At 42.3% G+C, this 19,537-nt stretch overlaps 57 pseudogenes; all 57 read left to right on the top strand.

The window, feature by feature from the left end:
• Nucleotides 1-184: 184 nt before the first annotated feature.
• On the top strand, nucleotides 185-303 carry LOC134587789 (5S ribosomal RNA; annotated as a pseudogene).
• Nucleotides 304-437: 134 nt separating this feature from the next.
• LOC134594517 (5S ribosomal RNA) lies at nucleotides 438-556 on the top strand (annotated as a pseudogene).
• Nucleotides 557-690: 134 nt separating this feature from the next.
• Nucleotides 691-809, top strand: LOC134594612 (5S ribosomal RNA; annotated as a pseudogene).
• A 134-nt stretch (nucleotides 810-943) lies between these two features.
• LOC134594209 (5S ribosomal RNA) lies at nucleotides 944-1,062 on the top strand (annotated as a pseudogene).
• A 134-nt stretch (nucleotides 1,063-1,196) lies between these two features.
• On the top strand, nucleotides 1,197-1,315 carry LOC134598406 (5S ribosomal RNA; annotated as a pseudogene).
• A 226-nt stretch (nucleotides 1,316-1,541) lies between these two features.
• On the top strand, nucleotides 1,542-1,650 carry LOC134589276 (5S ribosomal RNA; annotated as a pseudogene).
• Nucleotides 1,651-2,117: 467 nt separating this feature from the next.
• LOC134589274 (5S ribosomal RNA) lies at nucleotides 2,118-2,226 on the top strand (annotated as a pseudogene).
• Nucleotides 2,227-2,360: 134 nt separating this feature from the next.
• On the top strand, nucleotides 2,361-2,479 carry LOC134594503 (5S ribosomal RNA; annotated as a pseudogene).
• Nucleotides 2,480-2,613: 134 nt separating this feature from the next.
• LOC134589283 (5S ribosomal RNA) lies at nucleotides 2,614-2,732 on the top strand (annotated as a pseudogene).
• A 468-nt stretch (nucleotides 2,733-3,200) lies between these two features.
• LOC134587788 (5S ribosomal RNA) lies at nucleotides 3,201-3,319 on the top strand (annotated as a pseudogene).
• A 134-nt stretch (nucleotides 3,320-3,453) lies between these two features.
• LOC134594516 (5S ribosomal RNA) lies at nucleotides 3,454-3,572 on the top strand (annotated as a pseudogene).
• A 134-nt stretch (nucleotides 3,573-3,706) lies between these two features.
• LOC134594601 (5S ribosomal RNA) lies at nucleotides 3,707-3,825 on the top strand (annotated as a pseudogene).
• A 134-nt stretch (nucleotides 3,826-3,959) lies between these two features.
• On the top strand, nucleotides 3,960-4,078 carry LOC134594208 (5S ribosomal RNA; annotated as a pseudogene).
• Nucleotides 4,079-4,212: 134 nt separating this feature from the next.
• Nucleotides 4,213-4,331, top strand: LOC134588701 (5S ribosomal RNA; annotated as a pseudogene).
• A 467-nt stretch (nucleotides 4,332-4,798) lies between these two features.
• LOC134594501 (5S ribosomal RNA) lies at nucleotides 4,799-4,917 on the top strand (annotated as a pseudogene).
• A 134-nt stretch (nucleotides 4,918-5,051) lies between these two features.
• On the top strand, nucleotides 5,052-5,170 carry LOC134589271 (5S ribosomal RNA; annotated as a pseudogene).
• A 468-nt stretch (nucleotides 5,171-5,638) lies between these two features.
• On the top strand, nucleotides 5,639-5,757 carry LOC134587787 (5S ribosomal RNA; annotated as a pseudogene).
• A 134-nt stretch (nucleotides 5,758-5,891) lies between these two features.
• LOC134594515 (5S ribosomal RNA) lies at nucleotides 5,892-6,010 on the top strand (annotated as a pseudogene).
• Nucleotides 6,011-6,144: 134 nt separating this feature from the next.
• On the top strand, nucleotides 6,145-6,263 carry LOC134594589 (5S ribosomal RNA; annotated as a pseudogene).
• Nucleotides 6,264-6,397: 134 nt separating this feature from the next.
• On the top strand, nucleotides 6,398-6,516 carry LOC134594207 (5S ribosomal RNA; annotated as a pseudogene).
• Nucleotides 6,517-6,650: 134 nt separating this feature from the next.
• LOC134588700 (5S ribosomal RNA) lies at nucleotides 6,651-6,769 on the top strand (annotated as a pseudogene).
• Nucleotides 6,770-6,995: 226 nt separating this feature from the next.
• On the top strand, nucleotides 6,996-7,114 carry LOC134596373 (5S ribosomal RNA; annotated as a pseudogene).
• A 710-nt stretch (nucleotides 7,115-7,824) lies between these two features.
• On the top strand, nucleotides 7,825-7,943 carry LOC134594500 (5S ribosomal RNA; annotated as a pseudogene).
• Nucleotides 7,944-8,077: 134 nt separating this feature from the next.
• On the top strand, nucleotides 8,078-8,196 carry LOC134596920 (5S ribosomal RNA; annotated as a pseudogene).
• Nucleotides 8,197-8,421: 225 nt separating this feature from the next.
• Nucleotides 8,422-8,540, top strand: LOC134594254 (5S ribosomal RNA; annotated as a pseudogene).
• A 134-nt stretch (nucleotides 8,541-8,674) lies between these two features.
• LOC134595155 (5S ribosomal RNA) lies at nucleotides 8,675-8,793 on the top strand (annotated as a pseudogene).
• Nucleotides 8,794-8,927: 134 nt separating this feature from the next.
• Nucleotides 8,928-9,046, top strand: LOC134595378 (5S ribosomal RNA; annotated as a pseudogene).
• Nucleotides 9,047-9,271: 225 nt separating this feature from the next.
• LOC134596357 (5S ribosomal RNA) lies at nucleotides 9,272-9,390 on the top strand (annotated as a pseudogene).
• Nucleotides 9,391-9,524: 134 nt separating this feature from the next.
• On the top strand, nucleotides 9,525-9,643 carry LOC134597821 (5S ribosomal RNA; annotated as a pseudogene).
• A 134-nt stretch (nucleotides 9,644-9,777) lies between these two features.
• Nucleotides 9,778-9,896, top strand: LOC134595148 (5S ribosomal RNA; annotated as a pseudogene).
• A 225-nt stretch (nucleotides 9,897-10,121) lies between these two features.
• Nucleotides 10,122-10,240, top strand: LOC134587922 (5S ribosomal RNA; annotated as a pseudogene).
• Nucleotides 10,241-10,465: 225 nt separating this feature from the next.
• LOC134590727 (5S ribosomal RNA) lies at nucleotides 10,466-10,584 on the top strand (annotated as a pseudogene).
• A 134-nt stretch (nucleotides 10,585-10,718) lies between these two features.
• LOC134595891 (5S ribosomal RNA) lies at nucleotides 10,719-10,837 on the top strand (annotated as a pseudogene).
• Nucleotides 10,838-10,971: 134 nt separating this feature from the next.
• On the top strand, nucleotides 10,972-11,090 carry LOC134598284 (5S ribosomal RNA; annotated as a pseudogene).
• A 134-nt stretch (nucleotides 11,091-11,224) lies between these two features.
• LOC134595377 (5S ribosomal RNA) lies at nucleotides 11,225-11,343 on the top strand (annotated as a pseudogene).
• A 468-nt stretch (nucleotides 11,344-11,811) lies between these two features.
• On the top strand, nucleotides 11,812-11,930 carry LOC134595187 (5S ribosomal RNA; annotated as a pseudogene).
• Nucleotides 11,931-12,308: 378 nt separating this feature from the next.
• On the top strand, nucleotides 12,309-12,427 carry LOC134592623 (5S ribosomal RNA; annotated as a pseudogene).
• A 134-nt stretch (nucleotides 12,428-12,561) lies between these two features.
• LOC134594154 (5S ribosomal RNA) lies at nucleotides 12,562-12,680 on the top strand (annotated as a pseudogene).
• A 134-nt stretch (nucleotides 12,681-12,814) lies between these two features.
• Nucleotides 12,815-12,933, top strand: LOC134590716 (5S ribosomal RNA; annotated as a pseudogene).
• Nucleotides 12,934-13,401: 468 nt separating this feature from the next.
• On the top strand, nucleotides 13,402-13,520 carry LOC134590704 (5S ribosomal RNA; annotated as a pseudogene).
• Nucleotides 13,521-13,654: 134 nt separating this feature from the next.
• LOC134588117 (5S ribosomal RNA) lies at nucleotides 13,655-13,773 on the top strand (annotated as a pseudogene).
• Nucleotides 13,774-14,160: 387 nt separating this feature from the next.
• LOC134594545 (5S ribosomal RNA) lies at nucleotides 14,161-14,279 on the top strand (annotated as a pseudogene).
• Nucleotides 14,280-14,413: 134 nt separating this feature from the next.
• Nucleotides 14,414-14,532, top strand: LOC134594544 (5S ribosomal RNA; annotated as a pseudogene).
• Nucleotides 14,533-14,666: 134 nt separating this feature from the next.
• Nucleotides 14,667-14,785, top strand: LOC134595033 (5S ribosomal RNA; annotated as a pseudogene).
• Nucleotides 14,786-15,010: 225 nt separating this feature from the next.
• On the top strand, nucleotides 15,011-15,129 carry LOC134597526 (5S ribosomal RNA; annotated as a pseudogene).
• Nucleotides 15,130-15,354: 225 nt separating this feature from the next.
• Nucleotides 15,355-15,473, top strand: LOC134590693 (5S ribosomal RNA; annotated as a pseudogene).
• A 134-nt stretch (nucleotides 15,474-15,607) lies between these two features.
• Nucleotides 15,608-15,726, top strand: LOC134590682 (5S ribosomal RNA; annotated as a pseudogene).
• A 377-nt stretch (nucleotides 15,727-16,103) lies between these two features.
• LOC134594243 (5S ribosomal RNA) lies at nucleotides 16,104-16,222 on the top strand (annotated as a pseudogene).
• Nucleotides 16,223-16,538: 316 nt separating this feature from the next.
• On the top strand, nucleotides 16,539-16,657 carry LOC134590670 (5S ribosomal RNA; annotated as a pseudogene).
• Nucleotides 16,658-16,791: 134 nt separating this feature from the next.
• Nucleotides 16,792-16,910, top strand: LOC134588411 (5S ribosomal RNA; annotated as a pseudogene).
• Nucleotides 16,911-17,044: 134 nt separating this feature from the next.
• On the top strand, nucleotides 17,045-17,163 carry LOC134595786 (5S ribosomal RNA; annotated as a pseudogene).
• A 620-nt stretch (nucleotides 17,164-17,783) lies between these two features.
• Nucleotides 17,784-17,902, top strand: LOC134590657 (5S ribosomal RNA; annotated as a pseudogene).
• A 225-nt stretch (nucleotides 17,903-18,127) lies between these two features.
• Nucleotides 18,128-18,246, top strand: LOC134588456 (5S ribosomal RNA; annotated as a pseudogene).
• A 134-nt stretch (nucleotides 18,247-18,380) lies between these two features.
• On the top strand, nucleotides 18,381-18,499 carry LOC134597502 (5S ribosomal RNA; annotated as a pseudogene).
• Nucleotides 18,500-18,633: 134 nt separating this feature from the next.
• LOC134588288 (5S ribosomal RNA) lies at nucleotides 18,634-18,752 on the top strand (annotated as a pseudogene).
• A 377-nt stretch (nucleotides 18,753-19,129) lies between these two features.
• On the top strand, nucleotides 19,130-19,248 carry LOC134597139 (5S ribosomal RNA; annotated as a pseudogene).
• Nucleotides 19,249-19,382: 134 nt separating this feature from the next.
• Nucleotides 19,383-19,501, top strand: LOC134596007 (5S ribosomal RNA; annotated as a pseudogene).
• The last annotated feature ends 36 nt before the right edge of the window (nucleotides 19,502-19,537 follow it).

Raw genomic sequence — 19,537 nt, 5'->3', positions numbered from 1 at the left:
GGTTAGTACTTGTATGGGAGACCAACTAGGAACCTCAGGTGCCGTAAGCTTTTGTTTATTTCTTTTTTGCATTATGATGTCATAATCAGACCACGTTTTTCCCTATCCAGAAGCGTCTTGTCTTTTGTCGCAACCAGAGTTTGATATTCTACCAACATTAGCGAGATCGCATTCTCTTAATTTCACTTACGGCCATACCAGTCTGAAAATGGCTGATCTCGTCAGCTCTCGGAAGCCATCCAGACTCGGGCCTGGTTAGTACTTGTATGGGAGACCAACTAGGAACCTCAGGTGCCGTAAGCTTTTGTTTATTTCTTTTTTGCATTATGATGTCATAATCAGACCACTTTTTTCCCTATCCAGAAGCGTCTTGTCTTTTGTCGCAACCAGAGTTTGATATTCTACCAACATTAGCGAGATCGCATTCTCTTAATTTCACTTACGGCCATACCAGTCTGAAAATGCCTGATCTCATCAGATCTCGGAAGCCATCCAGACTCGGGCTTGGTTAGTACTTGTATGGGAGACCAACTAGGAACCTCAGGTGCCGTAAGCTTTTGTTTATTTCCTTTTTGCATTATGATGTCATAATCAGACCACTTTTTTCCCTATCCAGAAGCGTCTTGTCTTTTGTCGCAACCAGAGTTTGATATTCTACCAACATTAGCGAGATCGCATTCTCTTAATTTCACTTACGGCCATACCAGTCTGAAAATGCCTGATCTCGTCAGATCTCAGAAGCCATCCAGACTCGGGCCTGGTTAGTACTTGTATGGGAGACCAACTAGGAACCTCAGGTGCCGTAAGCTTTTGTTTATTTATTTTTTGCATTATGATGTCATAATCAGACCACTTTTTTCCCTATCCAGAAGCATCTTGTCTTTTGTCGCAACCAGAGTTTGATATTCTACCAACATTAACGAGATCGCATTCTCTTAATTTCGCTTACGGCCATACCAGTCTGAAAATGCCTGATCTCGTCAGATCTCGGAAACCATCCAGACTCGGGTCTGGTTAGTACTTGTATGGGAGACCAACTAGGAACCTCAGGTGCCGTAAGCTTTTGTTTATTTCTTTTTTGCATTATGATGTCATAATCAGACCACTTTTTTCCCTATCCAGAAGCGTCTTGTCTTTTGTCGCAACCAGAGTTTGATATTCTACCAACATTAGCGAGATCGCATTCTCTTAATTTCACTTACGGCCATACCAGTCTTAAAATGCCTGATCTCGTCAGATCTCGGAAGCCATCCGGACTCGGGCCTGGTTAGTACTTGTATGGGAGACTAACTAGGAGCCTCAGGTGCCGTAAGCTTTTGTTTATTTCTTTTTTGCATTAGGATGTCATAATCAGACCACTTTTTTTCCCTATGGGAGACCAACTAGGAACCTCAGGTGCCGTAAGCTTTTGTTTATTTCTTTTTTGCATTATGATGTCATAATCAGACCACTTTTTTCCCTATCCAGAAGCGTCTTGTCTTTTGTCGCAACCAGAGTTTGATATTCTACCAACATTAGCGAGATCGCATTCTCTTAATTTCACTTACGGCCATACCAGTCTGAAAATGCCTGATCTCGGAAGCCATCCAGACTCGGGCCTGGTTAGTACTTGTATGGGAGACCAACTAGGAACCTCAGGTGCCGTAAGCTTTTGTTCATTTCTTTTTTGCATTATGATGTCATAATCAGACCACTTTTTTCCCTATGGGAGACCAACTAGGAACCTCAGGTGCCGTAAGCTTTTGTTTATTTCTTTTTTGCATTATGATGTCATAATCAGACCACTTTTTTCCCTGTCCAGAAGCGTCTTGTTTTTGTCGCAACCAGAGTTTGATATTCTACCAACATTAGCGAGATGGCATTCTCGTAATTTCCCTTACGGCCATACCAGTCTGAAAATGCCAGATCTCGGAAGCCATCCAGACTCGGGCCTGGTTAGTACTTGTATGGGAGACCAACTAGGAACCTCAGGTGCCGTAAGCTTTTGTTCATTTCTTTTTTGCATTATGATGTCATAATCAGACCACTTTTTTCCCTATCCAGAAGCGTCTTGTCTTTTGTCGCAACCAGAGTTTGATATTCTACCAACATTAGCGAGATCGCATTCTCTTAATTTCACTTACGGCCATACCAGTCTGAAAATGCCTGATCTCGGAAGCCATCCAGACTCGGGCCTGGTTAGTACTTGTATGGGAGACCAACTAGGAACCTCAGGTGCCGTAAGCTTTTGTTTATTTCTTTTTTGCATTATGATGTCATAATCAGACCACTTTTTTCCCTATCCAGAAGCGTCTTGTCTTTTGTCGCAACCAGAGTTTGATTATCTACCAACATTAGCGAGATCGCATTCTCTTAATTTCGCTTACGGCCATACCAGTCTGAAAATGCCTGATCTCGTCAGCTCTCGGAAGCCATCCAGACTCGGGCCTGGTTAGTACTTGTATGGGAGACCAACTAGGAACCTCAGGTGCCGTAAGCTTTTGTTTATTTCTTTTTTGCATTATGATGTCATAATCAGACCACTTTTTTCCCTATCCAGAAGCGTCTTGTCTTTTGTCGCAACCAGAGTTTGATATTCTACCAACATTAGCGAGATTGCATTCTCTTAATTTCATTTACGGCCATACCAGTCTGAAAATGCCTGATCTCGTCAGATCTCAGAAGCCATCCAGACTCGGGCCTGGTTAGTACTTGTATGGGAGACCAACTAGGAACCTCAGGTGCCGTAAGCTTTTGTTTATTTCTTTTTTGCATTATGATGTCATAATCAGACCACTTTTTTCCCTATGGGAGACCAACTAGGAACCTCAGGTGCCGTAAGCTTTTGTTTATTTCTTTTTTGCATTATGATGTCATAATCAGACCACTTTTTTCCCTGTCCAGAAGCGTCTTGTCTTTTGTCGCAACCAGAGTTTGATATTCTACCAACATTAGCGAGATCGCATTCTCTTAGTTTCCCTTACGGCCATACCAGTCTGAAAATGCCAGATCTCGGAAGCCATCCAGACTCGGGCCTGGTTAGTACTTGTATGGGAGACCAACTAGGAACCTCAGGTGCCGTAAGCTTTTGTTTATTTCTTTTTTGCATTATGATGTCATAATCAGACCACGTTTTTCCCTATCCAGAAGCGTCTTGTCTTTTGTCGCAACCAGAGTTTGATATTCTACCAACATTAGCGAGATCGCATTCTCTTAATTTCACTTACGGCCATACCAGTCTGAAAATGGCTGATCTCGTCAGCTCTCGGAAGCCATCCAGACTCGGGCCTGGTTAGTACTTGTATGGGAGACCAACTAGGAACCTCAGGTGCCGTAAGCTTTTGTTTATTTCTTTTTTGCATTATGATGTCATAATCAGACCACTTTTTTCCCTATCCAGAAGCGTCTTGTCTTTTGTCGCAACCAGAGTTTGATATTCTACCAACATTAGCGAGATCGCATTCTCTTAATTTCACTTACGGCCATACCAGTCTGAAAATGCCTGATCTCATCAGATCTCGGAAGCCATCCAGACTCGGGCTTGGTTAGTACTTGTATGGGAGACCAACTAGGAACCTCAGGTGCCGTAAGCTTTTGTTTATTTCCTTTTTGCATTATGATGTCATAATCAGACCACTTTTTTCCCTATCCAGAAGCGTCTTGTCTTTTGTCGCAACCAGAGTTTGATATTCTACCAACATTAGCGAGATCGCATTCTCTTAATTTCACTTACGGCCATACCAGTCTGAAAATGCCTGATCTCGTCAGATCTCAGAAGCCATCCAGACTCGGGCCTGGTTAGTACTTGTATGGGAGACCAACTAGGAACCTCAGGTGCCGTAAGCTTTTGTTTATTTCTTTTTTGCATTATGATGTCATAATCAGACCACTTTTTTCCCTATCCAGAAGCATCTTGTCTTTTGTCGCAACCAGAGTTTGATATTCTACCAACATTAACGAGATCGCATTCTCTTAATTTCGCTTACGGCCATACCAGTCTGAAAATGCCTGATCTCGTCAGATCTCGGAAACCATCCAGACTCGGGTCTGGTTAGTACTTGTATGGGAGACCAACTAGGAACCTCAGGTGCCGTAAGCTTTTGTTTATTTCTTTTTTGCATTATGATGTCATAATCAGACCACTTTTTTCCCTATCCAGAAGCGTCTTGTCTTTTGTCGCAACCAGAGTTTGATATTCTACCAACATTAGCGAGATCGCATTCTCTTAATTTCAGTTACGGCCATACCAGTCTTAAAATGCCTGATCTCGTCAGATCTCGGAAGCCATCCGGACTCGGGCCTGGTTAGTACTTGTATGGGAGACTAACTAGGAGCCTCAGGTGCCGTAAGCTTTTGTTTATTTCTTTTTTGCATTAGGATGTCATAATCAGACCACTTTTTTCCCTATGGGAGACCAACTAGGAACCTCAGGTGCCGTAAGCTTTTGTTTATTTCTTTTTTGCATTATGATGTCATAATCAGACCACTTTTTTCCCTATCCAGAAGCGTCTTGTTTTTGTCGCAACCAGAGTTTGATATTCTACCAACATTAGCGAGATGGCATTCTCGTAATTTCCCTTACGGCCATACCAGTCTGAAAATGCCAGATCTCGGAAGCCATCCAGACTCGGGCCTGGTTAGTACTTGTATGGGAGACCAACTAGGAACCTCAGGTGCCGTAAGCTTTTGTTTATTTCTTTTTTGCATTATGATGTCATAATCAGACCACTTTTTTCCCTATCCAGAAGCGTCTTGTCTTTTGTCGCAACCAGAGTTTGATTATCTACCAACATTAGCGAGATCGCATTCTCTTAATTTCGCTTACGGCCATACCAGTCTGAAAATGCCTGATCTCGTCAGCTCTCGGAAGCCATCCAGACTCGGGCCTGGTTAGTACTTGTATGGGAGACCAACTAGGAACCTCAGGTGCCGTAAGCTTTTGTTTATTTCTTTTTTGCATTATGATGTCATAATCAGACCACTTTTTTCCCTATCCAGAAGCGTCTTGTCTTTTGTCGCAACCAGAGTTTGATATTCTACCAACATTAGCGAGATTGCATTCTCTTAATTTCATTTACGGCCATACCAGTCTGAAAATGCCTGATCTCGTCAGATCTCAGAAGCCATCCAGACTCGGGCCTGGTTAGTACTTGTATGGGAGACCAACTAGGAACCTCAGGTGCCGTAAGCTTTTGTTTATTTCTTTTTTGCATTATGATGTCATAATCAGACCACTTTTTTCCCTATGGGAGACCAACTAGGAACCTCAGGTGCCGTAAGCTTTTGTTTATTTCTTTTTTGCATTATGATGTCATAATCAGACCACTTTTTTCCCTGTCCAGAAGCGTCTTGTCTTTTGTCGCAACCAGAGTTTGATATTCTACCAACATTAGCGAGATCGCATTCTCTTAGTTTCCCTTACGGCCATACCAGTCTGAAAATGCCAGATCTCGGAAGCCATCCAGACTCGGGCCTGGTTAGTACTTGTATGGGAGACCAACTAGGAACCTCAGGTGCCGTAAGCTTTTGTTTATTTCTTTTTTGCATTATGATGTCATAATCAGACCACGTTTTTCCCTATCCAGAAGCGTCTTGTCTTTTGTCGCAACCAGAGTTTGATATTCTACCAACATTAGCGAGATCGCATTCTCTTAATTTCACTTACGGCCATACCAGTCTGAAAATGGCTGATCTCGTCAGCTCTCGGAAGCCATCCAGACTCGGGCCTGGTTAGTACTTGTATGGGAGACCAACTAGGAACCTCAGGTGCCGTAAGCTTTTGTTTATTTCTTTTTTGCATTATGATGTCATAATCAGACCACTTTTTTCCCTATCCAGAAGCGTCTTGTCTTTTGTCGCAACCAGAGTTTGATATTCTACCAACATTAGCGAGATCGCATTCTCTTAATTTCACTTACGGCCATACCAGTCTGAAAATGCCTGATCTCATCAGATCTCGGAAGCCATCCAGACTCGGGCTTGGTTAGTACTTGTATGGGAGACCAACTAGGAACCTCAGGTGCCGTAAGCTTTTGTTTATTTCCTTTTTGCATTATGATGTCATAATCAGACCACTTTTTTCCCTATCCAGAAGCGTCTTGTCTTTTGTCGCAACCAGAGTTTGATATTCTACCAACATTAGCGAGATCGCATTCTCTTAATTTCACTTACGGCCATACCAGTCTGAAAATGCCTGATCTCGTCAGATCTCAGAAGCCATCCAGACTCGGGCCTGGTTAGTACTTGTATGGGAGACCAACTAGGAACCTCAGGTGCCGTAAGCTTTTGTTTATTTCTTTTTTGCATTATGATGTCATAATCAGACCACTTTTTTCCCTATCCAGAAGCATCTTGTCTTTTGTCGCAACCAGAGTTTGATATTCTACCAACATTAACGAGATCGCATTCTCTTAATTTCGCTTACGGCCATACCAGTCTGAAAATGCCTGATCTCGTCAGATCTCGGAAACCATCCAGACTCGGGTCTGGTTAGTACTTGTATGGGAGACCAACTAGGAACCTCAGGTGCCGTAAGCTTTTGTTTATTTCTTTTTTGCATTATGATGTCATAATCAGACCACTTTTTTCCCTATCCAGAAGCGTCTTGTCTTTTGTCGCAACCAGAGTTTGATATTCTACCAACATTAGCGAGATCGCATTCTCTTAATTTCAGTTACGGCCATACCAGTCTTAAAATGCCTGATCTCGTCAGATCTCGGAAGCCATCCGGACTCGGGCCTGGTTAGTACTTGTATGGGAGACTAACTAGGAGCCTCAGGTGCCGTAAGCTTTTGTTTATTTCTTTTTTGCATTAGGATGTCATAATCAGACCACTTTTTTTCCCTATGGGAGACCAACTAGGAACCTCAGGTGCCGTAAGCTTTTGTTTATTTCTTTTTTGCATTATGATGTCATAATCAGACCACTTTTTTCCCTATCCAGAAGCGTCTTGTCTTTTGTCGCAACCAGAGTTTGATATTCTACCAACATTAGCGAGATCGCATTCCCTTAATTTCACTTACGGCCATACCAGTCTGAAAATGCCTGATCTCGTCAGATCTCAGAAGCCATCCAGACTCAGGCCTGGTTAGTACTTGTATGGGAGACCAACTAGGAACCTCAGGTGCCGTAAGCGTTTGTTTATTTCTTTTTTGCATTATGATGTCATAATCAGACCACTTTTTTCCCTATGGGAGACCAACTAGGAACCTCAGGTGCCGTAAGCTTTTGTTTATTTCTTTTTTGCATTATGATGTCATAATCAGACCACTTTTTTCCCTGTCCAGAAGCGTCTTGTTTTTGTCGCAACCAGAGTTTGATATTCTACCAACATTAGCGAGATGGCATTCTCGTAATTTCCCTTACGGCCATACCAGTCTGAAAATGCCAGATCTTGGAAGCCATCCAGACTCGGGCCTGGTTAGTACTTGTATGGGAGACCAACTAGGAACCTCAGGTGCCGTAAGCTTTTGTTTATTTCTTTTTTGCATTATGATGTCATAATCAGACCACTTTTTTCCCTATCCAGAAGCGTCTTGTCTTTTGTCGCAACCAGAGTTTGATATTCTACCAACATTAGCGAGATCGCATTCTCTTAATTTCACTTACGGCCATACCAGTCTGAAAATGCCTGATCTCGGAAGCCATCCAGACTCGGGCCTGGTTAGTACTTGTATGGGAGACCAACTAGCAACCTCAGGTGCCGTAAGCTTTTGTTTATTTCTTTTTTGCATTATGATGTCATAATCAGACCACTTTTTTCCCTATCCAGAAGCGTCTTGTCTTTTGTCGCAACCAGAGTTTGATATTCTACCAACATTAGCGAGATCGCATTCTCTTAATTTCGCTTACGGCCATACCAGTCTGAAAATGCCTGATCTCGTCAGCTCTCGGAAGCCATCCAGACTCGGGCCTGGTTAGTACTTGTATGGGAGACCAACTAGGAACCTCAGGTGCCGTAAGCTTTTGTTTATTTCTTTTTTGCATTATGATGTCATAATCAGAACACTTTTTTCCCTATCCAGAAGCGTCTTGTCTTTTGTCGCAACCAGAGTTTGATATTCTACCAACATTAGCGAGATCGCATTCTCTTGATTTCGCTTACGGCCATACCAGTCTGAAAATGCCTGGTCTCATCAGATCTCGGAAGCCATCCAGACTCGGGCCTGGTTAGTACTTGTATGGGAGACCAACTAGGAACCTCAGGTGCCGTAAGCTTTTGTTTATTTCTTTTTTGCATTATGATGTCATAATCAGACCACTTTTTTCCCTATGGGAGACCAACTAGGAACCTCAGGTGCCGTAAGCTTTTGTTTATTTCTTTTTTGCATTATGATGTCATAATCAGACCACTTTTTTCCGTATCCAGAAGCGTCTTGTCTTTTGTCGCAACCAGAGTTTGATATTCTACCAACATTAGCGAGATCGCATTCTCTTAATTTCACTTATGGCCATACCAGTCTGAAAATGCCTGATCTCATCAGATCTCGGAAGCCATCCAGACTCGGGCCTGGTTAGTACTTGTATGGGAGACCAACTAGGAACCTCAGGTGCCGTAAGCTTTTGTTTATTTCTTTTTTGCATTATGATGTCATAATCAGACCACTTTTTTCCCTATCCAGAAGCGTCTTGTCTTTTGTCGCAACCAGAGTTTTATATTCTACCAACATTAGCGAGATCGCATTCTCTTAATTTCACTTACGGCCATACCAGTCCGAAAATGCCTGATCTCATCAGATCTCGGAAGCCATCCAGACTCGGGCCTGGTTAGTACTTGTATGGGAGACCAACTAGGAACCTCAGGTGCCGTAAGCTTTTGTTTATTTCTTTTTTGCATTATGATGTCATAATCAGACCACTTTTTTCCCTATCCAGAAGCGTCTTGTCTTTTGTCGCAACCAGAGTTTGATATTCTACCAACATTAGCGAGATCGCATTCTCTTAATTTCACTTACGGCCATACCAGTCTGAAAATGCCTGATCTCGTCAGATCTCAGAAGCCATCCAGACTCAGGCCTGGTTAGTACTTGTATGGGAGACCAACTAGGAACCTCAGGTGCCGTAAGCTTTTGTTTATTTATTTTTTGCATTATGATGTCATAATCAGACCACTTTTTTCCCTATGGGAGACCAACTAGGAACCTCAGGTGCCGTAAGCTTTTGTTTATTTCTTTTTTGCATTATGATGTCATAATCAGACCACTTTTTTCCCTGTCCAGAAGCGTCTTGTCTTTTGTCGCAACCAGAGTTTGATATTCTACCAACATTAGCGAGATCGCATTCTCTTAATTTCACTTACGGCCATACCAGTCTGAAAATGCCTGGTCTCATCAGATCTCGGAATCCATCCAGACTCGGGCCTGGTTAGTACTTGTATGGGAGACCAACTAGGAACCTCAGGTGCCGTAAGCTTTTGTTTATTTCTTTTTTGCATTATGATGTCATAATCAGACCACTTTTTTCCCTATCCAGAAGCGTCTTGTCTTTTGTCGCAACCAGAGTTTGATATTCTACCAACATTAGCGAGATCGCATTCTCTTAATTTCACTTATGGTCATACCAGTCTGAAAATGCCTGATCTTGTCAGATCTCGGAAGCCATCCAGACTCGGGCCTGGTTAGTACTTGTATGGGAGACCAACTAGGAACCTCAGGTGCCGTAAGCTTTTGTTTATTTCTTTTTTGCATTATGATGTCATAATCAGACCACTTTTTTCCCTATCCAGAAGCATCTTGTCTTTTGTCGCAACCAGAGTTTGATATTCTACCAACATTAACGAGATCGCATTCTCTTAATTTCGGTTACGGCCATACCAGTCTGAAAATGCCTGATCTCGTCAGATCTCGGAAGCCATCCAGACTTGGGCTTGGTTAGTACTTGTATGGGAGACCAACTAGGAACCTCAGGTGCCGTAAGCTTTTGTTTATTTCTTTTTTGCATTATGATGTCATAATCAGACCACTTTTTTCCCTATGGGAGACCAACTAGGAACCTCAGGTGCCGTAAGCTTTTGTTTATTTCTTTGTTGCATTATGATGTCATAATCAAACCACTTTTTTCCCTATCCAGAAGCGTCTTGTCTTTTGTCGCAACCAGAGTTTGATATTCTACCAACATTAGCGAGATCGCATTCTCGTAATTTCACTTAAGTCCATACCAGTCTGAAAATGCCTGATCTCATCAGATCTCGGAAGCCATCCAGACTCGGGCCTGGTTAGTACTTGTATGGGAGACCAACTAGGAACCTCAGGTGCCGTAAGCTTTTGTTTATTTCTTTTTTGCATTATGATGTCATAATCAGACCACTTTTTTCCCTATGGGAGACCAACTAGGAACCTCAGGTGCCGTAAGCTTTTGTTTATTTCTTTTTTGCATTATGATGTCATAATCAGACCACTTTTTTCCGTATCCAGAAGCGTCTTGTCTTTTGTCGCAACCAGAGTTTGATATTCTACCAACATTAGCGAGATCGCATTCTCTTAATTTCACTTACGGCCATACCAGTCTGAAAATGCCTGATCTCGTCAGATCTCGGAAGCCATCCAGACTCGGGCCTGGTTAGTACTTGTATGGGAGACCAACTAGGAACCTCAGGTGCCGTAAGCTTTTGTTTATTTCTTTTTTGCATTATGATGTCATAATCAGACCACTTTTTTCCCTATCCAGAAGCGTCTTGTCTTTTGTCGCAACCAGAGTTTGATATTCTACCAACATTAGCGAGATCGCATTCTCTTAATTTCACTTACGGCCATACCAGTCTGAAAATGCCTGATCTCATCAGATCTCGGAAGCCATCCAGACTCGGGCCTGGTTAGTACTTGTATGGGAGACCAACTAGGAACCTCAGGTGCCGTAAGCTTTTGTTTATTTCTTTTTTGCATTATGATGTCATAATCAGACCACTTTTTTCCCTATCCAGAAGCGTCTTGTCTTTTGTCGCAACCAGAGTTTGATATTCTACCAACATTAGCGAGATCGCATTCTCTTAATTTCACTTACGGCCATACCAGTCTGAAAATGCCTAATCTCGTCAGATCTCAGAAGCCATCCAGACTCAGGCCTGGTTAGTACTTGTATGGGAGACCAACTAGGAACCTCAGGTGCCGTAAGCTTTTGTTTATTTCTTTTTTGCATTATGATGTCATAATCAGACCACTTTTTTCCCTATCCAGAAGCGTCTTGTCTTTTGTCGCAACCAGAGTTTGATATTCTACCAACATTAGCGAGATCGCATTCTCTTAATTCCACTTACGGCCATACCAGTCTGAAAATGCCTGATCTCGTCAGATCTCAGAAGCCATCCAGACTCAGGCCTGGTTAGTACTTGTATGGGAGACCAACTAGGAACCTCAGGTGCCGTAAGCTTTTGTTTATTTATTTTTTGCATTATGATGTCATAATCAGACCACTTTTTTCCCTATGGGAGACCAACTAGGAACCTCAGGTGCCGTAAGCTTTTGTTTATTTCTTTTTTGCATTATGATGTCATAATCAGACCACTTTTTTCCCTGTCCAGAAGTGTCTTGTCTTTTGTCGCAACCAGAGTTTGATATTCTACCAACATTAGCGAGATCGCATTCTCGTAATTTCCCTTACGGCCATACCAGTCTGAAAATGCCAGATCTCGGAAGCCATCCAGACTCGGGCCTGGTTAGTACTTGTATGGGAGACCAACTAGGAACCTCAGGTGCAGTAAGCTTTTGTTTATTTCTTTTTTGCATTATGATGTCATAATCAGACCACTTTTTTCCCTATCCAGAAGCGTCTTGTCTTTTGTCGCAACCAGAGTTTGATATTCTACCAACATTAGCGAGATCGCATTCTCTTAATTTCACTTACGGCCATACCAGTCTTAAAATGCCTGATCTCGTCAGATCTCGGAAGCCATCCAGACTCGGGCCTGGTTAGTACTTGTATGGGAGACCAACTAGGAACCTCAGGTGCCGTAAGCTTTTGTTTATTTCTTTTTTGCATTATGATGTCATAATCAGACCACTTTTTTCCCTATCCAGAAGCGTCTTGTCTTTTGTCGCAACCAGAGTTTGATATTCTACCAACATTAGCGAGATCGCATTCTCTTAATTTCACTTACGGCCATACCAGTCTGAAAATGCCTGATCTCGTCAGATCTCGGAAGCCATCCAGACTCGGGCCTGGTTAGTACTTGTATGGGAGACCAACTAGGTGCCGTAAGCTTTTGTTTATTTCTTTTTTGCATTATGATGTCATAATCAGACCACTTTTTTCCCTATCCAGAAGCGTCTTGTCTTTTGTCGCAACCAGAGTTTGATATTCTACCAACATTAGCGAGATCGCATTCTTTTAATTTCACTTACGGCCATACCAGTCTGAAAATGCCTGATCTCGTCAGATCTCGGAAGCCATCCAGACTCGGGCCTGGTTAGTACTTGGATGGGAGACCAACTAGGAACCTCAGGTGCCGTAAGCTTTTGTTTATTTCTTTTTTGCATTATGATGTCATAATCAGACCACTTTTTTCCCTATCCAGAAGCGTCTTGTCTTTTGTCGCAACCAGAGTTTGATATTCTACCAACATTAGCGAGATCGCATTCTCTTAATTTTACTTACGGCCATACCAGTCTGAAAATGCCTGATCTCATCAGATCTCGGAAGCCATCCAGACTTGGGCCTGGTTAGTACTTGTATGGGAGACCAACTAGGAACCTCAGGTGCCGTAAGCTTTTGTTTATTTATTTTTTGCATTATGATGTCATAATCAGACCACTTTTTTCCCTATCCAGAAGCGTCTTGTCTTTTGTCGCAACCAGAGTTTGATATTCTACCAACATTAGCGAGATCGCATTCTCTTAATTTCACTTACGGCCATACCAGTCTGAAAATGCCTGATCTCGTCAGATCTCGGAAGCCATCCAGACTCGGGCCTGGTTAGTACTTGTATGGGAGACCAACTAGGAACCTCAGGTGCCGTAAGCTTTTGTTTATTTCTTTTTTGCATTATGATGTCATAATCAGACCACTTTTTTCCCTATGGGAGACCAACTAGGAACCTCAGGTGCCGTAAGCTTTTGTTTATTTCTTTTTTGCATTATGATGTCATAATCAGACCACTTTTTTCCCTGTCCAGAAGCGTCTTGTCTTTTGTCGCAACCAGAGTTTGATATTCTACCAACATTAGCGAGATCGCATTCTCGTAATTTCCCTTACGGCCATACCAGTCTGAAAATGCCAGATCTCGGAAGCCATCCAGACTCGGGCCTGGTTAGTACTTGTATGGGAGACCAACTAGGAACCTCAGGTGCCGTAAGCTTTTGTTTATTTCTTTTTTGCATTATGATGTCATAATCAGACCACTTTTTTCCCTATCCAGAAGCGTCTTGTCTTTTGTCGCAACCAGAGTTTGATATTCTACCAACATTAGCGAGATCGCATTCTCTTAATTTCACTTACGGCCATACCAGTCTGAAAATGCCTGATCTCGTCAGATCTCGGAAGCCATCCAGACTCGGGCCTGGTTAGTACTTGTATGGGAGACCAACTAGGAACCTCAGGTGCCGTAAGCTTTTGTTTATTTCTTTTTTGCATTATGATGTCATAATCAGACCACTTTTTTCCCTATCCAGAAGCGTCTTGTCTTTTGTCGCAACCAGAGTTTGATATTCTACCAAAATTAGTGAGATCGCATTCTCTTAATTTCACTTACGGCCATACCAGTCTGAAAATGCCTGATCTCGTCAGCTCTCGGAAGCCATCCAGACTCGGGCCTGGTTAGTACTTGTATGGGAGACCAACTAGGATCCTCAGGTGCCGTAAGCTTTTGTTTATTTCTTTTTTGCATTATGATGTCATAATCAGACCACTTTTTTCCCTATCCAGAAGCGTCTTGTCTTTTGTCGCAACCAGAGTTTGATATTCTACCAACATTAGCGAGATCGCATTCTCTTAATTTCATTTAAGGTCATACCAGTCTGAAAATGGCTGATCTTGTCAGATCTCGGAAGCCATCCAGACTCGGGTCTGGTTAGTACTTGTATGGGAGACCAACTAGGAACCTCAGGTGCCGTAAGCTTTTGTTTATTTCTTTTTTGCATTATGATGTCATAATCAGACCACTTTTTTCCCTATCCAGAAGCGTCTTGTCTTTTGTCGCAACCAGAGTTTGATATTCTACCAACATTAGCGAGATCGCATTCTCTTAATTTTACTTACGGTCATACCAGTCTGAAAATGCCTGATCTCGTCAGATCTCGGAAGCCATCCAGACTCGGGCCTGGTTAGTACTTGTATGGGAGACCAACTAGGAACCTCAGGTGCCGTAAGCTTTTGTTTATTTCTTTTTTGCATTATGATGTCATAATCAAACCACTTTTTTCCCTATCCAGAAGCGTCTTGTCTTTTGTCGCAACCAGAGTTTGATATTCTACCAACATTAGCGAGATCGCATTCTCTTAATTTCACTTACGGTCATACCAGTCTGAAAATGCCTGATCTCGTCAGATCTCGGAAGCCATCCAGACTCGGGCCTGGTTAGTACTTGTATGGGAGACCAACTAGGAACCTCAGGTGCCGTAAGCTTTTGTTTATTTCTTTTTTGCATTATGATGTCATAATCAGACCACTTTTTTCCCTATCCAGAAGCATCTTGTCTTTTGTCGCAACCAGAGTTTGATATTCTACCAACATTAACGAGATCGCATTCTCTTAATTTCGCTTACGGCCATACCAGTCTGAAAATGCCTGATCTCGTCAGATCTCGGAAGCCATCCAGACTTGGGCTTGGTTAGTACTTGTATGGGAGACCAACTAGGAACCTCAGGTGCCGTAAGCTTTTGTTTATTTCTTTTTTGCATTATGATGTCATAATCAGACCACTTTTTTCCCTATGGGAGACCAACTAGGAACCTCAGGTGCCGTAAGCTTTTGTTTATTTCTTTTTTGCATTATGATGTCATAATCAAACCACTTTTTTCCCTATCCAGAAGCGTCTTGTCTTTTGTCGCAACCAGAGTTTGATATTCTACCAACATTAGCGAGATCGCATTCTCGTAATTTCACTTACGTCCATACCAGTCTGAAAATGCCTGATTTCATCAGATCTCGGAAGCCATCCAGACTCGGGCCTGGTTAGTACTTGTATGGGAGACCAACTAGGAACCTCAGGTGCCGTAAGCTTTTGTTTATTTCTTTTTTGCATTATGATGTCATAATCAGACCACTTTTTTCCCTATGGGAGACCAACTAGGAACCTCAGGTGCCGTAAGCTTTTGTTTATTTCTTTTTTGCATTATGATGTCATAATCAGACCACTTTTTTCCCTATCCAGAAGCGTCTTGTCTTTTGTCGCAACCAGAGTTTGATATTCTACCAACATTAGCGAGATCGCATTCTCTTAATTTCACTTACGGCCATACCAGTCTGAAAATGCCTGATCTCGTCAGATCTCGGAAGCCATCCAGACTCGGGCCTGGTTAGTACTTGTATGGGAGACCAACTAGGAACCTCAGGTGCCGTAAGCTTTTGTTTATTTCTTTTTTGCATTATGATGTCATAATCAGACCACTTTTTTCCCTATCCAGAAGCGTCTTGTCTTTTGTCGCAACCAGAGTTTGATATTCTACCAACATTAGTGAGATCGCATTCTTTTAATTTCACTTACGGCCATACCAGTCTGAAAATGCCTGATCTCGTCAGATCTCGGAAGCCATCCAGACTCGGGCCTGGTTAGTACTTGTATGGGAGACCAACTAGGAACCTCAGGTGCCGTAAGCTTTTGTTTATTTCTTTTTTGCATTATGATGTCATAATCAGACCACTTTTTTCCCTATCCAGAAGCGTCTTGTCTTTTGTCGCAACCAGAGTTTGATATTCTACCAACATTAGCGAGATCGCATTCTCTTAATTTCACTTACGGCCATACCAGTCTGAAAATGCCAGATCTCGGAAGCCATCCAGACTCGGGTCTGGTTAGTACTTGTATGGGAGAACAACTAGGAGCCTCAGGTGCCGTAAGCTTTTGTTTATTTCTTTTTTGCATTATGATGTCATAATCAGACCACTTTTTTCCCTATCCAGAAGCATCTTGTCTTTTGTCGCAACCAGAGTTTGATATTCTACCAACATTAGCGAGATCGCATTCTCTTAATTTCATTTACGGCCATACCAGTCTGAAAATGCCTGATCTCATCAGATCTCGGAAGCCATCCAGACTCGGGCCTGGTTAGTACTTGTATGGGAGACCAACTAGGAACCTCAGGTGCCGTAAGCTTTTGTTTATTTCTTTTTTGCATTATGATGTCATAATCCGACCACTTTTTTCCCTATGGGAGACCAACTAGGAACCTCAGGTGCCGTAAGCTTTTGTTTATTTCTTTTTTGCATTATGATGTCATAATCAGACCACTTTTTTCCCTATGTGAGACCAACTAGGAACCTCAGGTGCCGTAAGCTTTTGTTTATTTCTTTTTTGCATTATGATGTCATAATCAGACCACTTTTTTCCCTATCCAGAAGCGTCTTGTCTTTTGTCGCAACCAGAGTTTGATATTCTACCAACATTAGCGAGATCGCATTCTCTTAATTTCACTTACGGCCATACCAGTCTGAAAATGCCTGATCTCGTCAGATCTCGGAAGCCATCCAGACTCGGGCCTGGTTAGTACTTGTATGGGAGACCAACTAGGAACCTCAGGTGCCGTAAGCTTTTGTTTATTTCTTTTTTGCATTATGATGTCATAATCAGACCACTTTTTTCCCTATCCAGAAGCGTCTTGTCTTTTGTCGCAACCAGAGTTTGATATTCTACCAACATTAGCGAGATCGCATTCTCTTAATTTCACTTACGGCCATACCAGTCTGAAAATGCCTGATCTCGTCAGATCTTGGAAGCCATCCAGACTCGGGCCTGGTTAGTACTTGTATCGGAGACCAACTAGGAACCTCAGGTGCCGTAAGCTTTTGTTTATTTCTTTTTTGCATTATGATGTCATAATCAGACTACTTTTTTCCCTATCCAGAAGCGTCTTGTCTTTTGTCGCAACCAGAGTTTGATATTCTACCAACATTAGCGAGATCGCATTCTCTTAATTTCACTTACGGCCATACCAGTCTGAAAATGCCTGATCTCATCAGATCTCGGAAGCCATCCAGACTCAGGCCTGGTTAGTACTTGTATGGGAGACCAACTAGGAACCTCAGGTGCCGTAAGCTTTTGTTTATTTCTTTTTTGCATTATGATGTCATAATCAGACCACTTTTTTCCCTATCCAGAAGCGTCTTGTCTTTTGTCGCAACCAGAGTTTGATATTCTACCAACATTAGCGAGATCGCATTCTCTTAATTTCACTTACGGCCATACCAGTCTGAAAATGCCAGATCTCGGAAGCCATCCAGACTCGGGTCTGGTTAGTACTTGTATGGGAGACCAACTAGGAACCTCAGGTGCCGTAAGCTTTTGTTTATTTCTTTTTTGCATTATGATGTCATAATCAGACCACTTTTTTCCCTATCCAGAAGCGTCTTGTCTTTTGTCGCAACCAGAGTTTGATATTCTACCAACATTAGCGAGATCGCATTCTCTTAATTTCACTTACGGCCATACCAGTCTGAAAATGCCAGATCTCGGAAGCCATCCAGACTCGGGTCTGGTTAGTACTTGTATGGGAGAACAACTAGGAGCCTCAGGTGCCGTAAGCTTTTGTTTATTTCTTTTTTGCATTATGATGTCATAATCAGACCACTTTTTTCCCTATCCAGAAGCATCTTGTCTTTTGTCGCAACCAGAGTTTGATATTCTACCAACATTAGTGAGATCGCATTCTTTTAATTTCACTTACGGCCATACCAGTCTGAAAATGCCTGATCTCGTCAGATCTCGGAAGCCATCCAGACTCGGGCCTGGTTAGTACTTGTATGGGAGACCAACTAGGAACCTCAGGTGCCGTAAGCTTTTGTTTATTTCTTTTTTGCATTATGATGTCATAATCAGACCACTTTTTTCCCTATGGGAGACCAACTAGGAACCTCAGGTGCCGTAAGCTTTTGTTTATTTCTTTTTTGCATTATGATGTCATAATCAGACCACTTTTTTCCCTATCCAGAAGCGTCTTGTCTTTTGTTGCAACCAGAGTTTGATATTCTACCAACATTAGCGAGATCGCATTCTCTTAATTTCATTTACGGCCATAACAGTCTGAAAATGCCTGATCTCGTCAGATCTCGGAAGCCATCCAGACTCGGGTCTGGTTAGTACTTGTATGGGAGACCAACTAGGAACCTCAGGTGCCGTAAGCTTTTGTTTATTTCTTTTTTGCATTATGATGTCATAATCAGACCACTTTTTTCCCTATCCAGAAGCATCTTGTCTTTTGTCGCAACCAGAGTTTGATATTCTACCAACATTAGCGAGATCGCATTCTCTTAATTTCACTTATGGCCATACCAGTCTGAAAATGCCTGATCTCGTCAGATCTCGGAAGCCATCCAGACTCAGGCCTGGTTAGTACTTGTATGGGAGACCAACTAGGAACCTCAGGTGCCGTAAGCTTTTGTTTATTTCTTTTTTGCATTATGATGTCATAATCAGACCACTTTTTTCCCTATCCAGAAGCGTCTTGTCTTTTGTCGCAACCAGAGTTTGATATTCTACCAACATTAGTGAGATCGCATTCTCTCAATTTCACTTACGGCCATACCAGTCTGAAAATGCCTGATCTCGTCAGATCTCGGAAGCCATCCATACTCGGGCCTGGTTAGTACTTGTATGGGAGACGAACTAGGAACCTCTGGTGCCGTAAGCTTTTGTTTATTTCTTTTTTGCATTATGATGTCATAATCAGACCACTTTTTTCCCTATCCAGAAGCGTCTTGTCTTTTGTCGCAACCAGAGTTTGATATTCTACCAACATTAGCGAGATCGCATTCTCTTAATTTCACTTACGGCCATACCAGTCTGAAAATGCCAGATCTCGGAAGCCATCCAGACTCGGGTCTGGTTAGTACTTGTATGGGAGACCAACAAGGAGCCTCAGGTGCCGTAAGCTTTTGTTTATTTCTTTTTTGCATTATGATGTCATAATCAGACCACTTTTTTCCCTATCCAGAAGCATCTTGTCTTTTGTCGCAACCAGAGTTTGATATTCTACCAACATTAGCGAGATCGCATTCTCTTAATTTCACTTACGGCCATACCAGTCTGAAAATGCCTGATCTCGTCAGATCTCTGAAGCCATCCAGACTCGGGTCTGGTTAGTACTTGTATGGGAGACCAACTAGGAACCTCAGGTGCTGTAAGCTTTTTTTTATTTCTTTTTTGCATTATGATGTCATAATCAGACCACTTTTTTCCCTATCCAGAAGCGTCTTGTCTTTTGTCGCAACCAGAGTTTGATATTCTACCAACATTAGCGAGATCGCATTCTCTTAATTTCACTTATGGCCATACCAGTCTGAAAATGCCTGATCTCGTCAGATCTCGGAAGCCATCCAGACTCGGGCCTGGTTAGTACTTGTATGGGAGACCAACTAGGAACCGCAGGTGCCGTAAGCTTTTGTTTATTTCTTTTTTGCATTATGATGTCATAAT

The sequence above is a fragment of the Pelobates fuscus genome, chromosome 2, assembly GCF_036172605.1.
Source record: "Pelobates fuscus isolate aPelFus1 chromosome 2, aPelFus1.pri, whole genome shotgun sequence".
NCBI classification, from domain to species: Eukaryota; Metazoa; Chordata; class Amphibia; order Anura; family Pelobatidae; genus Pelobates; species Pelobates fuscus.
The sequence above is the reverse complement of the archived record's forward strand: the minus strand, read 5'-3'. Positions and strand labels throughout refer to the sequence as shown.